This window comes from Oncorhynchus keta, chromosome 20 (genome assembly GCF_023373465.1).
Source record: "Oncorhynchus keta strain PuntledgeMale-10-30-2019 chromosome 20, Oket_V2, whole genome shotgun sequence".
Taxonomy (NCBI): Eukaryota; Metazoa; Chordata; class Actinopteri; order Salmoniformes; family Salmonidae; genus Oncorhynchus; species Oncorhynchus keta.
This window is the reverse complement of record NC_068440.1, coordinates 30,552,225-30,564,291: the sequence shown is the minus strand read 5'-3', so window position 1 is coordinate 30,564,291 and position 12,067 is coordinate 30,552,225. Positions and strand designations below refer to the sequence as shown.

The following is a 12,067-nucleotide window of genomic DNA, read 5'->3' as shown; positions in this document are numbered from 1 at the left end:
TCTCACCAGAAGCTCTTCTCCTATCAATGCCTGGCTTAGGTATTTTCTTTAATGTGCAGTGATCCATTCAGTCCAGTCCACTACACTCTCTCTCTCTGTTTCTCTCTCTGTTTCTCTCTCTCTCTCTCTCTCTCTCTCTCTCTCTCTCTCTCTCTCTCTCTCTCTCTCTCTCTCTCTCTCTCTCTCTCTCTCTCTCTCTCTCTCTCTCTCTCTCTCTCTCTGTCACGCCCTGGTCGAAGTATTTTGTGTTTATCTTCATGTATTGGGTCAGGCCAGGGTGTGGCATGGGGTTTTTGTATTATGGTGGTTTTTGTCTTGGGGTTTTGGTGTGTATGTATTGGGATTGTAGCTAGTGGGGTGATCTAGCAAGGTCTATGGCTGTCTGGAGTGGTTCTCAATCAGAGGCAGGTGTTTATCGTTGTCTCGGATTGGGAACCATATTTAGGCAGCCATATTCTTTGAGTTTGTCGTGGGTGATTGTCCTTAGTGTCCTTGTTCCTGTCTGTGTCACTTTTCACTAGTATAGGCTGTTTTCGGTTTTCGTTACGTTCTTTGTTTTGTAGTGTTTGTGTTTTAGATTCGTGTTACGTTTTTTTTGTTCATTAAACATGGATGCAATCTACACGCTGCAGTTTGGGCCGACTCTCCTTCACCACACCTAGAAAACTGTTTCTCTCTCTCTCTCTCTCTCTCTCTAATTCAATTCAAGGGTCTTTATTGGCATAGGAAACATATAATAAACTAAAGTGAAATAAACAATAAAAAATGAACAGTGAAGTTCCAAAAGAATAAAGACATTTCAAATGGCATATTATGTCTGTTTCTCTCTCTGCCCCCTCTCTCTCCTTCCCTCTGCCCCCCTTCTCTCTCACCCTCTCCCTCTCCACCTGATAGCATTACCACAACTGGCCTCATAGCAACCATTTAGAGAGAAGGAAGGGAAGAGTCTGTACAGCTAAGTAAAGTCTAAATTACCCCACAATTTACTAATCACACAATGGGGTATGGCCTAATGCTTTTTATGGGTAGCAAAGAAATCTGCAGTGGATATTGTAAGCTAATTTCCCAGGTCTGTCTAATGTGAGATACTTTGCACAGATTTAACTAAGTTTGTGAAATCATTACATTTAGGATGTGCCTTTGTGGTGCTATTCATTTGATTCAGTCTTAACGCATTTTTGTTTCTGATGATACTGTATATGAGAACAAATTGGGACTATTTAGCATTGTTGGGAAGTTTCAGTGGACAAACTAATGATGAAGAATGGCCATCCGTTGTGTTGTATTGATTAGAAGAGAAGGCAATGCGTCCTTTTCAGCCAGAAGCTCTTAAGTATTCATAATCAGGCCTGTGCATTTTTCTTATCTCTCCCATTTATATTTCTTTCTTTCCTTTAATTCGTCCATTTTCTAAAATATACTGTTAGACGGATGGTCCAGGAAAATGTTGATAACCACATGAAAGCACTTCCCTGTTCCCGAGTCTGTAACTTGGCATCTGGGGTGAGCATGCCACAAGTGAAAAATGTAAATATAGACTTGACCCGAGTTTTGTACTCTTCATAGATCACAGACACGTTGAGGCCGGTCCTCACATTTGTTTTGAGTTGGCCAAGTTTTATATGCTGACAATAATATGCCTGGAGTTCTTAGGGAATGTGCAATCTATTACTTTAGAATTAGTTTTTGTGATTTAGAAAAAACAATTTGGTTAAAAAAATGTCAAATCAAAAACAGTGTAATCCCAATTCTTTCAAATGATTTGACTGTCTTTGATATAAAGTACAGCATATAACAACTGATTAATGAAAAAAGTGGACTATGGCCATTCCATCTATTATGGCAAACAGCGTACTCCCAATTATTTTGAGTTATTTCACTGCCTGTGATAAAGTTGTAGAAAAGGCACATGTAGTTGGTGGAATCGCCGTTTAATTCATGACCACTTGCGCAGCTGGGCCAGGGCGCTTTACTTAGGTCAGGTGGAAATGTCCGACAGATCTCAACTCATTAAAAGGAGAAAATCGCCAGCGCACGACCTCGCTAAATTCTCTTCCCCAACTCCGTCTAATCCAGACATTCTGTGCGTCCACGAATCAACGTAAACCCACAGAATCATCTGAACCATCTGTTGCTATCCGGAGAGCAGGCCATAAATTATTACCGCAAAGCGCGCCTTGGAGGGCACGCTTCAAACCTACTGTGTTATGTCAATGGACAATGATCACGGCCCTACAAATCATCACAGGCCAATTATCCGATTGATATATTGTTCAAATGTAACGAAATTACATGTACATACCAGTCAAAAGTTTTAGAACACCCACTCATTCAATGGCTTTTCTTTATAAAAAAAAACTATTTTCTACATTGTAGAATAATAGTGAAGACATCAACCTATGAAATAACACATATGGAATCATGTAGTAACCCAAAAAATATTTCAACAAATCAAAATATTTTATATTTGAGATTCTTCAAATAGCCACCTTTTGCCTTGATGACATATTTGCACACTCTTGGCATTCTGTCAACCAGCTTCACATGGAATGCTTTTCCAACAGTCTTAAAGGAGTTCCCACATATGCTGAGCACTTGTTGGCTGCTTTTCCTTCACTCTGCGGTCCGACTTGATTTAATACATGATATTCTGTTTCCTTTGTTATGCAGCACAGACAAACTACCCAGTAAATATATTACTTTGTGGTTAAAGGAATTCCTGCCTCAGTCTCCTCCATTTCTATCTGTCACCTGACCTGTGATCACCCGTTCACCTTCACTATTGTCAGTCATACCTGTACAGCTACCCATACAGATTCCAAAACCTTTCAAAAGTACTGTGTAGTATTACAGATCCAAATAAATGAAAACATGTCGAGATCTATAAAATAACTGATAGAAGAACAAAGAGAAGAAGCCAGTAGAACCCAGAACCCTGTATGTTGACACGTAGGTGGCTCAGAATAATCCTTTCTATGTATGATAATCCATCTGTGGTTCATACATAACTCATGAGTCTTGATAAACTCCTTTTTTTAAATCCAGAAAAACTTGCTCACATTCTTTTTAGTGTGTGCTTTTAGTTATCACCAGAAGAAAATATCTTTCCCAAGAATCCCTTCTTTCCTTTCCTCCCTTTTCATGTCGAAGACAGAGTGATGTGCTTTTCTAAGGTTTTCTCCTCTCACTCATCATCCAACCTGGCAGTGAAAGTCAAAGACAGGCAGAGGCAGCCGATGTATCATTATCTATCAACATCATGAGTAAACTAGTTCATTTTAATCAAAGGTTTTATCTCTCTGAAATGGCAGACATTTTGAAAGAGTTTTCAACGTTTCAGCAGAACTTTAATGATACAGTTTTGGTAGCTAATGAGATAGCATTACTGGAGTTTTAAATATAAAAATGTGTGATGTGAACCAAACAGACCAACATTTTGTCAAACGAAAGAAGAACAAAACAAGTTTCTGAGACGCAGTGTAGGTGAGATGGAAAGAAAGAAAGAGAGTGTACTGGGGTCGTTTCAGAAAGGGGAGTGGCCATGTCCGAAATACACTTACTTGCCTTCTAAAGAGTAGGCATTTAGGGTATGCGAAAATATAGCGTTTTATAGTATGTGAAATTTTGAAAACTTAGTATGCTTTAAATGCCTGGATATCATACTAACTGGCCTTTTCATCGAGTAGAATCTGCTGCATACTATTGAAGAAAATAATTGTCTTTCGAGACCCACTTGTATTTGACAATAGCTGATAATCGCATGAGGTGACACGCTTTACTGAAATTAATGAATGGCGGGAATAAACACAATTATGCATCAGATGACACATTCTCAGTATGGAGGAGTAGTATGTTGATATTTGTTGCTTACTGCATACATTTGTACAAAACCGTACGTTCTAAATAGTATGTAGTACGATTAGTCCACAGTACGTAGTTTTAGTAAGTAGTAGGCAAGACTGATTTCAGACATGGCCAATTGGCTGCAGGACACTAGTTATTTCATCATGAGTCCTCGGTCTCTAGTTAAATAGTTCACTGAGGAGCATGCTCTGGTTCAGGGACTGAGAACTCAAGCCAAGCCGTTATACAGACCCGCCACTGAGTGATTAGTAGCTCCCAACAGATCGTTATCTAAGGCTGAGTTTATGCATGTTAGCGCAGCAATGTAGAAATCAATAGCATTATGTAATCAATTGTTTTTAACCAATTTAAAACCCATACATGTATCAAGTATAGAGTATAACCCTAAGCCCCCTCCCTCAGAAGGGGAAATTAGTAGAGATTGGAAACCCAAATTGGTCTACACGGACATGTTCTTATCTGTCGGAAAGATATCAGTTTGTCTCTGTGAATGGTTTGTCCTCTGACAAATCAACTGTACATTTCGGTGTTCCTCAAGGTTCCGTTTTAGGACCACTATTGTTTTCACTATACATTTTACCTCTTGGGGGTGTTATTCGAAAACATAATGTTAACTTTCACTGCTATGCGGATGACACACAGCTGTACATTTCAATGAAACATGGTGAAGCCCCAAAATTGCCCTCGCTAGAAGCATGTGTTTCAGACATAAGGAAGTGGATGGCTGCAAACTTTCTACTATTAAACTCGGACAAAACAGAGATGCTTGTTCTAGGTCCCAAGAAACAAAGAGATCTTCTGTTGAATCTGACAATTAATCTTAATGGTTGTACAGTCGTCTCAAATAAAACTGTGAAGGACCTCGGCGTTACTCTGGACCCTGATCTCTCTTTTGAAGAACATATCAAGACCATTTCGAGGACAACTTTTTTCCATCTATGTAATATTGCAAAAATCAGAAACTTTCTGTCCATAAATGATGCAGAAAAATTAATCCATGCTTTTGCCACTTCTAGGTTAGACTACTGCAATGCTCTACTTTCCGGCTACCCGGATAAAGCACTAAATAAACTTCAGTTAGTGCTAAATACGGCTGCTAGAATCCTGACTAGAACCAAAAAATTTGATCATATTACTCCAGTGCTAGCCTCTCTACACTGGCTTCCTGTCAAAGCAAGGGCTGATTTTAAGGTTTTACTGCTAACCTACAAAGCATTACATGGGCTTGCTCCTACCTATCTCTCTGATTTGGTCCTGCCGTACATACCTACACGTACGCTACGGTCACAAGACGCAGGCCTCCTAATTGTCCCTAGAATTTCGAAGCAAACAGCTGGAGGCAGGGCTTTCTCCTATAGAGCTCAATTTTTATGGAACGGTCTGCCTACCCATGTCAGAGACGCAAACTCGGTCTCAACCTTTAAGTCTTTACTGAAGACTTATCTCTTCAGTGGGTCATTTGATTGAGTGTAGTCTGGCCCAGGAGTGGGAAGGTGAACGGAAAGGCTCTGGAGCAACGAACCGCCCTTGCTATCTCTGCCTGGCCAGTTCCCCTCTTTGCACTGGGATTCTCTGCCTCTAACCCTATTACAGGGGCTGAGTCACTGGCTTACTGGGGCTCTCTCATGCCGTCCCTGCAGGGGGTGCGTCACCTGAGTGGGTTGATTCACTGTTGTGGTCATCCTGTCTGGGTTGCCCCCCTTGGGCTGTGCCGTGGCGGAGATCTTTGTGGGCTATACTCAGCCTTGTCTCAGGATGGTAAGTTGGTGGTTGAAGATATCCCTCTAGTGGTGTGGGGGCTGTGCTTTGGCAAAGTGGGTGGGGTTATATCCTTCCTGTTTGGCCCTGTCCGGGGGTGTCCTCGGATGGGGCCACAGTGTCTCCTGTCCCCTCCTGTCTCAGCCTCCAGTATTTATGCTGCAGTAGTTTGTGTCGGGGGGCTATGGTCAGTTTGTTAAATCTGGAGTACTTCTCCTGTCCTATTCGGTGTCCTGTGTGAATCTAAGTGTGCGTTCTCTAATTCTCTCCTTCTTTCTTTCTCTCTCTCGGAGGACCTGAGCCCTAGGACCATGCCCCAGGACTACCTGACATGATGACTCCTTGCTGTCCCCAGTCCACCTGGCCATGCTGCTGCTCCAGTTTCAACTGACCTGAGCCCTAGGACCATGCCCCAGGACTACCTGACATGATGACTCCTTGCTGTCCCCAGTCCACCTGGCCATGCTGCTGTTCCAGTTTCAACTGTTCTGCCTTACTATTATTCGACCATGCTGGTCATTTATGAACATTTGAACATCTTGGCCATGTTCTGTTATAATCTCCATCCGGCACAGCCAGAAGAGGACGGGCCACCCCACATATGCTCTCTCTAATTCTCTCTTTCTTTCTCTCTCTCGGAGGACCTGAGCCCTAGGACCGTGCCCCAGGACTACCTGACATGATGACTCCTTGCTGTCCCCGGTCCACCTGACTGTGCTGCTGCTCCAGTTTCAACTGTTCTGCCTTGTTATTATTCGACCATGCTGGTCATTTATGAACATTTGAACATCTTGGCCATGTTCTGTTATAATCTCCAACCGGCACAGCCAGAAGAGGACTGGCCACCCCACATAGCCTGGTTCCTCTCTAGGTTTCTTCCTAGGTTTTGTCCTTTCTAGGGAGTTTTTCCTAGCCACCGTGCTTCTACACCTGCATTGCTTGCTGTTTGGGGTTTTAGGCTGGGTTTCTGTACAGCACTTTGAGATATCAGCTGATGTACGAAGGGCTATATAAATAAATTTTATTTGATTTGATTTAGTATTATTTAAAAAAATGTGTGGAGACAATTACACGGTGTAAACAGTGTTCACGTAACAGTAGCCTAGATAAGAATACAATTGTGCAAGTATATTTAATGTTTTAATTATATTTTTGTAAATTTGACAACATTTCTCAAAAATTCCGTACTCTTCTCCTGTATCCACTTTGTTTTGTAACATTCTCAGGAGATTGAGAAGGTCAAACAGAGGAGAACATCGAGCCTTTTCGCCTGCTTCCCAAATGGCAGCCTAATCCATATATAGTGCACTACTTTTGACCAGAACCCAATCAGTCTTTGTCAAAATTAGTGCACAATATTTCATTTATTTATTTTATTTTACCTTTATTTAAATAGGCAAGTCAGTTAAGAACAAATTCTTATTTTCAATGACGGCCTATGAACAGTGGGTTAACTGCCTGTTCAGGGGCAGAACAACAGATTTGTACCTTGTCAGATCGGGGGTTTGAACTTGCAACCTTCCGGTTACTAGTCCAACGCTCGAACCACTAGGCTACCCTGCCGGAAAAAGGTGCCATTTTGGGATGCATACTTCCTTTGAAGTCACCCAGACAGGCCCCAGGGTTCATTATCAATAGAAGAAAAACAAACTAATGTGGGGTTGATTGTTCCTGGCGTACTTTATGACAATTAAGCATTATAGGCTGCTTGTACCAAAGTTACAGTTAAATATAGGTCGCCAGGCCAAACACAATCAATCAGGAGTAGAACAATTCATTCCCATTGAGAGACTGTCTTGACCAAGAAACTTGAGAAGGGGAAGCATAAATCAGTCAAAATGATAAATGTCTCACAACGGTTAAGGAATGTCCGTAAGAAAATGACAGCTGTATGAATGATAATTTTCAACCAGACAGTTATTCCAGTCTCTCTGATAGAGGCTTGTGTGATATTTAGATTGTAAAACAGTGGTGAAGCCTTTTTGCTAGCTAGACAAAGTCTGTGGTTCTTCCGGCTGGAATGAGAACTAAGCATTCAATGCTGTCAGTATTTTCCTCAGTTTTTAGCAGAAGCTGTTCCGTTGTGCCCTTTTCATCCAATCCTTATGATATGTGTAGATGTATGACGCATAGAGCATCTGCTCATTAACCAAGATTGTATCTACGGTTTAAATCCCCATGACCACGATCTCAAACAATCTGCAGACAGACTTCTACCCTGCGTGAAACATCTGTACCAGTCAGGCCTCACATCTTGCTCTTCATTGTAATCAGAGGGCTGATATAAATCCTATGCTGCCAGTCTCTCTTGGCTAAGAGTTGAGGAGAGACTGACTGCATCACTTATTTTAATAAGAAACATAAATGTTTTGAAAATCCCAAATTGTTTGCATTATCAACTTACACACAGCTCTGACACACACACTTACTCAACCAGACATGCCACCAGGGGTATTTTCATAGTCCCCAAATCTAGAACAAAATCAATAAAGAGTACAGTATTATATAGAGCCATTATTGCATGGAACTCTGTTCCATCTCATATTGCTAAAAAAAAACAGAAACCCGGTTTAAAAAAACAGAAAGCAACACCTCACAGCACAACGCCTCTCCCCTATTTGACCTAGATAGTTTGTATGTATGTATTGATATGTAGGCTACATGTGCCTTTTTTTAAATTGTTGTAGTTCTATCCTTGAGCTGTTCTTGTCTATTAATGTTCCATATTATGTCATGTTTCATGTGGACCCCAGGAAGAGTATACTCTGCTTATGCAACAGCTAATGGGCTGTATCACATCTGGTCGTGATTAGGAATCCCATAGGCCGGCGCACAATTGGCCCAGGGTCGTCAGGGTTTGAACAGAGTAGGCCATCATTGTAAATAAGAATTGTTCGTAACTGACTTGTCTAGTTAAATAAAGGTTAAATAAAAAAAATACAAATAAATGGGGATCCTAATAAAATACAAAAAATGCCAAATGCTACTGAATGTCAGTGATCATCAAAGAGTGATCATATCTGAAGCTATAATCAGGCTAAATGTAAGATAGCCATAGGAGTAACAACATGGCTGGCTGAGAAACAATGCATGGTTCAACAGTATTCCAGCGCTCTCCTAATTTGCTGAATTGAATCCTCACATTTCTAAGTGAAATCTACATAGCAATAGTATGGTGCATTAACTAACTCAAATCCAAAAGTAAAACCAATGTTGTTGGGAGAACCACTGCCATTTAATATCCCCTCTGCTCTCTCCAGATGAACAGTTCCATTAACAGAAACCCTCTCCTCTTCCTTCTCTCTATCCACAAACAATGTCAAATAAATATGGTCAGAGTTAGAGCCCTTTACTCAGGGGAGAACGAGAAAGCTATCAAGGGAGATATGACATTGACACAGAGAGGAAGTAATAGTCTGGGCAGGGGAGACGATCCCTAATAAACGAGAGAGAAAGATTTCCACAAAGGCCCAAATGAACATAAAATGTAAAAAAAATAAAAAATAATTAACCACAAGCATATGTATGGCTTAGTTCATTTATATGAAGGAGTAATCTCCATTCATCTACACGCGTCTGGACATGAACACAGAACCAATACTGCCTGAAGAGTGATGCTAGGGAGTAGATAAAGGGTGAGTAATCAGGGTAATGATGAAGTCCAGGTGTGCGTAATGATGGTTGCTAGGTGTGCGTAATGAGGGTTGCTAGGTGTGCGTAATGAGGGTTGCCAGGTGTGTGTAATGAGGGTTGCCAGGTGCATGTAATGAGGGTTGCCAGGTGTACGTAATGAGGGTTGCCAGATGTACGTAGTGATGGGTTGCCAGGACTGGTTGTTAGTAAACGTCAAGCCCCAGAGTGGAGGAGTGGTATTGATACATTAGGGTGCATTGTATCAATAATGAAACAACAGTAGGAAAATAGCTGTAAAAGCAAATTGCCTCCAAGTAGGACTGATGGGAGAAATGGCATTTTGAGAAGAATGGCTTGGCTGGGTTCTGAGGTTGTCCATGGTCTTTTCATGATGAAAACAAACTCATTACTGACATGTATATTTTAATTAATTGTACACCTTACACAAATATCAACTGCCACAAAGTACAATCACAATAATGCATAAAAATCATTACATCTGAATCAGAGCCAATATCTCTACTGTCATAATAGAATCAGCCTATATCTCTACTCTCGTAATACAATCAGAGCCTATATCTCTACTCTCGTAATACAATCAGCCTATATCTCTACTCTCGTAATACAATCAAAGCCTATATCTCTACTCTCGTAATACAATCAGAGCCTATATCTCTACTCTCATAATAGAATCAGAGCCTATATCTCTACTCTCATAATATAATCAGCCTATATCTCTACTCTCGTAATACAATCAGAGCCTATATCTCTACTCTCATAATAGAATCAGCCTATATCTCTACTCTCGTAATACAATCAGAGCCTATATCTCTACTCTCATAATAGAATCAGAGCCTATATCTCTACTCTCATAAAAAAAATCAGTCTATATCTCTACTCTCGTAATAGAGTCAGAGCCTATATCTCTACTCTCATAATAGAATCAGCCTATATCTCTACACTCTTTATAGAATCAGCCTATATATATACTCTCATAATAGAATCAGCCTATATCTCTACTCTCCTACATCGCTATTCTCCTATATCTCTACTCTCATAATAGAATCAGAGCCTACATAGCTACTCTCATAATAGAATCAGCCTATATCTCTACTCTCATAATAGAATCAGCCTATATCTCTACTCTCATAATAGAATCAGCCTATATCTCTACTCTCATAATAGAATCAGCCTATATATCTACTCTCATAATAGAATCAGCCTATTTCTCTACTCTCATAATATAATCAGCCTATATATCTACTCTCATAATAGAATCAGCCTATATCTCTACTCTCATAATAGAATCAGCCTATATCTCTACTCTCATAATAGAATCAGCCTATATATCTACTCTCATAATAGAATCAGCCTATATATCTACTCTCATAATAGAATCAGCCTATATCTCTACTCTCATAATAGAATCAGAGCCTACATAGCTACTCTCATAATAGAATCAGCCTATATCTCTACTCTCATAATAGAATCAGACTATATCTCTACTCTCATAATATAATCAGCCTATATATCTACTCTCATAATAGAATCAGCCTATATATCTACTCTCATAATAGAATCAGCCTATATCTCTACTCTCATAATAGAATCAGCCTATATCTCTACTCTCATAATATAATCAGAGCCTACATAGCTACTCTCATAATAGAATCAGCCTATATCTCTACTCTCATAATAGAATCAGACTATATCTCTACTCTCATAATAGAATCAGCCTATATCTCTACTCTCATAATAGAATCAGCCTATATATCTACTCTCATAATAGAATCAGCCTATATATCTACTCTCATAATAGAATCAGCCTATATATCTACTCTCATAATAGAATCAGCCTATATCTCTACTCTCATAATAGAATCAGCCTATATCACTACACCGCCTTTCCTTCCAGTTCTCTGCTACCAATGACTGGAACGAATTGCAAAAATCACTGAAGCTGGAGTCTTATATCTTCCTCTCTAACTTTAAGCACCAGCTGTCAGAGCAGCTTACCGATCACTATACCTGTACACAGCCAATCTGTAAATGGAACACCCAACTACCTCATACCCATATTATTACTTACCCTCTTGCTCTTTTGCACCCCAGTATCTCTACTTGCACATCATCATCTGCACATCTATTACTCCAGTATTAATGCTAAATTGTAATTATTTCACCTCTATGGCCTATTTATTGCGTACCTCCCTACTTTTCTACATTTGCACAGACTGTACATAGATTTTTCAATTTTATTTTAGTTATTGATTGTGTTATTGACTGTACGTTTGCTTATGTGTAACTCTGTGTTGTTGTTTTTGTTGCACTGCTGTGCTTTATCTTGGCCAGGTTGCAGTTGTAAATGAGAACTTGTTCCCAACTGGCCTACCTGGTTAAATAAAGGTGAAATTTAAAAAAATTACAAATAAAATAGAATCAGCCTATATCTCTACTCTCATAATAGAATCAGCCTATATCTCTAATCTCCTATATCTCTACTCTCCTATACATCTACTCTCATACGCTCTGCATAGGATCAAGTGGGATCGAAGCACTCTCACACAACTATACTGTACATCAGCTCCACCTACTGATGCAGACGGGTGTTCAGTATAGTATAGGTAGACAGTGTGTATAGGAGAGCAGTTTAGCATTTTTTTTAGGAATGAGGGAGGGGAAGCTGATCCTAGGGGCATACCTAAGGGAAAGTTGATCCCGGAGTGTAGTATATAGGACTGAACGTTAGGTAGACACAGCAGGGCTCAATCACTGGAAATGGTTAACAGCTTAGAGGGGGGAGAACTGGCAC

General features: G+C 40.2%; 1 protein-coding gene across 1 annotated transcript in view; it reads right to left on the bottom strand.

Annotated features, from left to right (window-relative positions):
- Window positions 1-12,067, bottom strand: part of LOC118399000 (calcitonin gene-related peptide type 1 receptor-like) — a 130,430-nt gene that overhangs the window by 115,211 nt on the left and 3,152 nt on the right. The gene's annotated exons all lie outside the window — the stretch shown is intronic.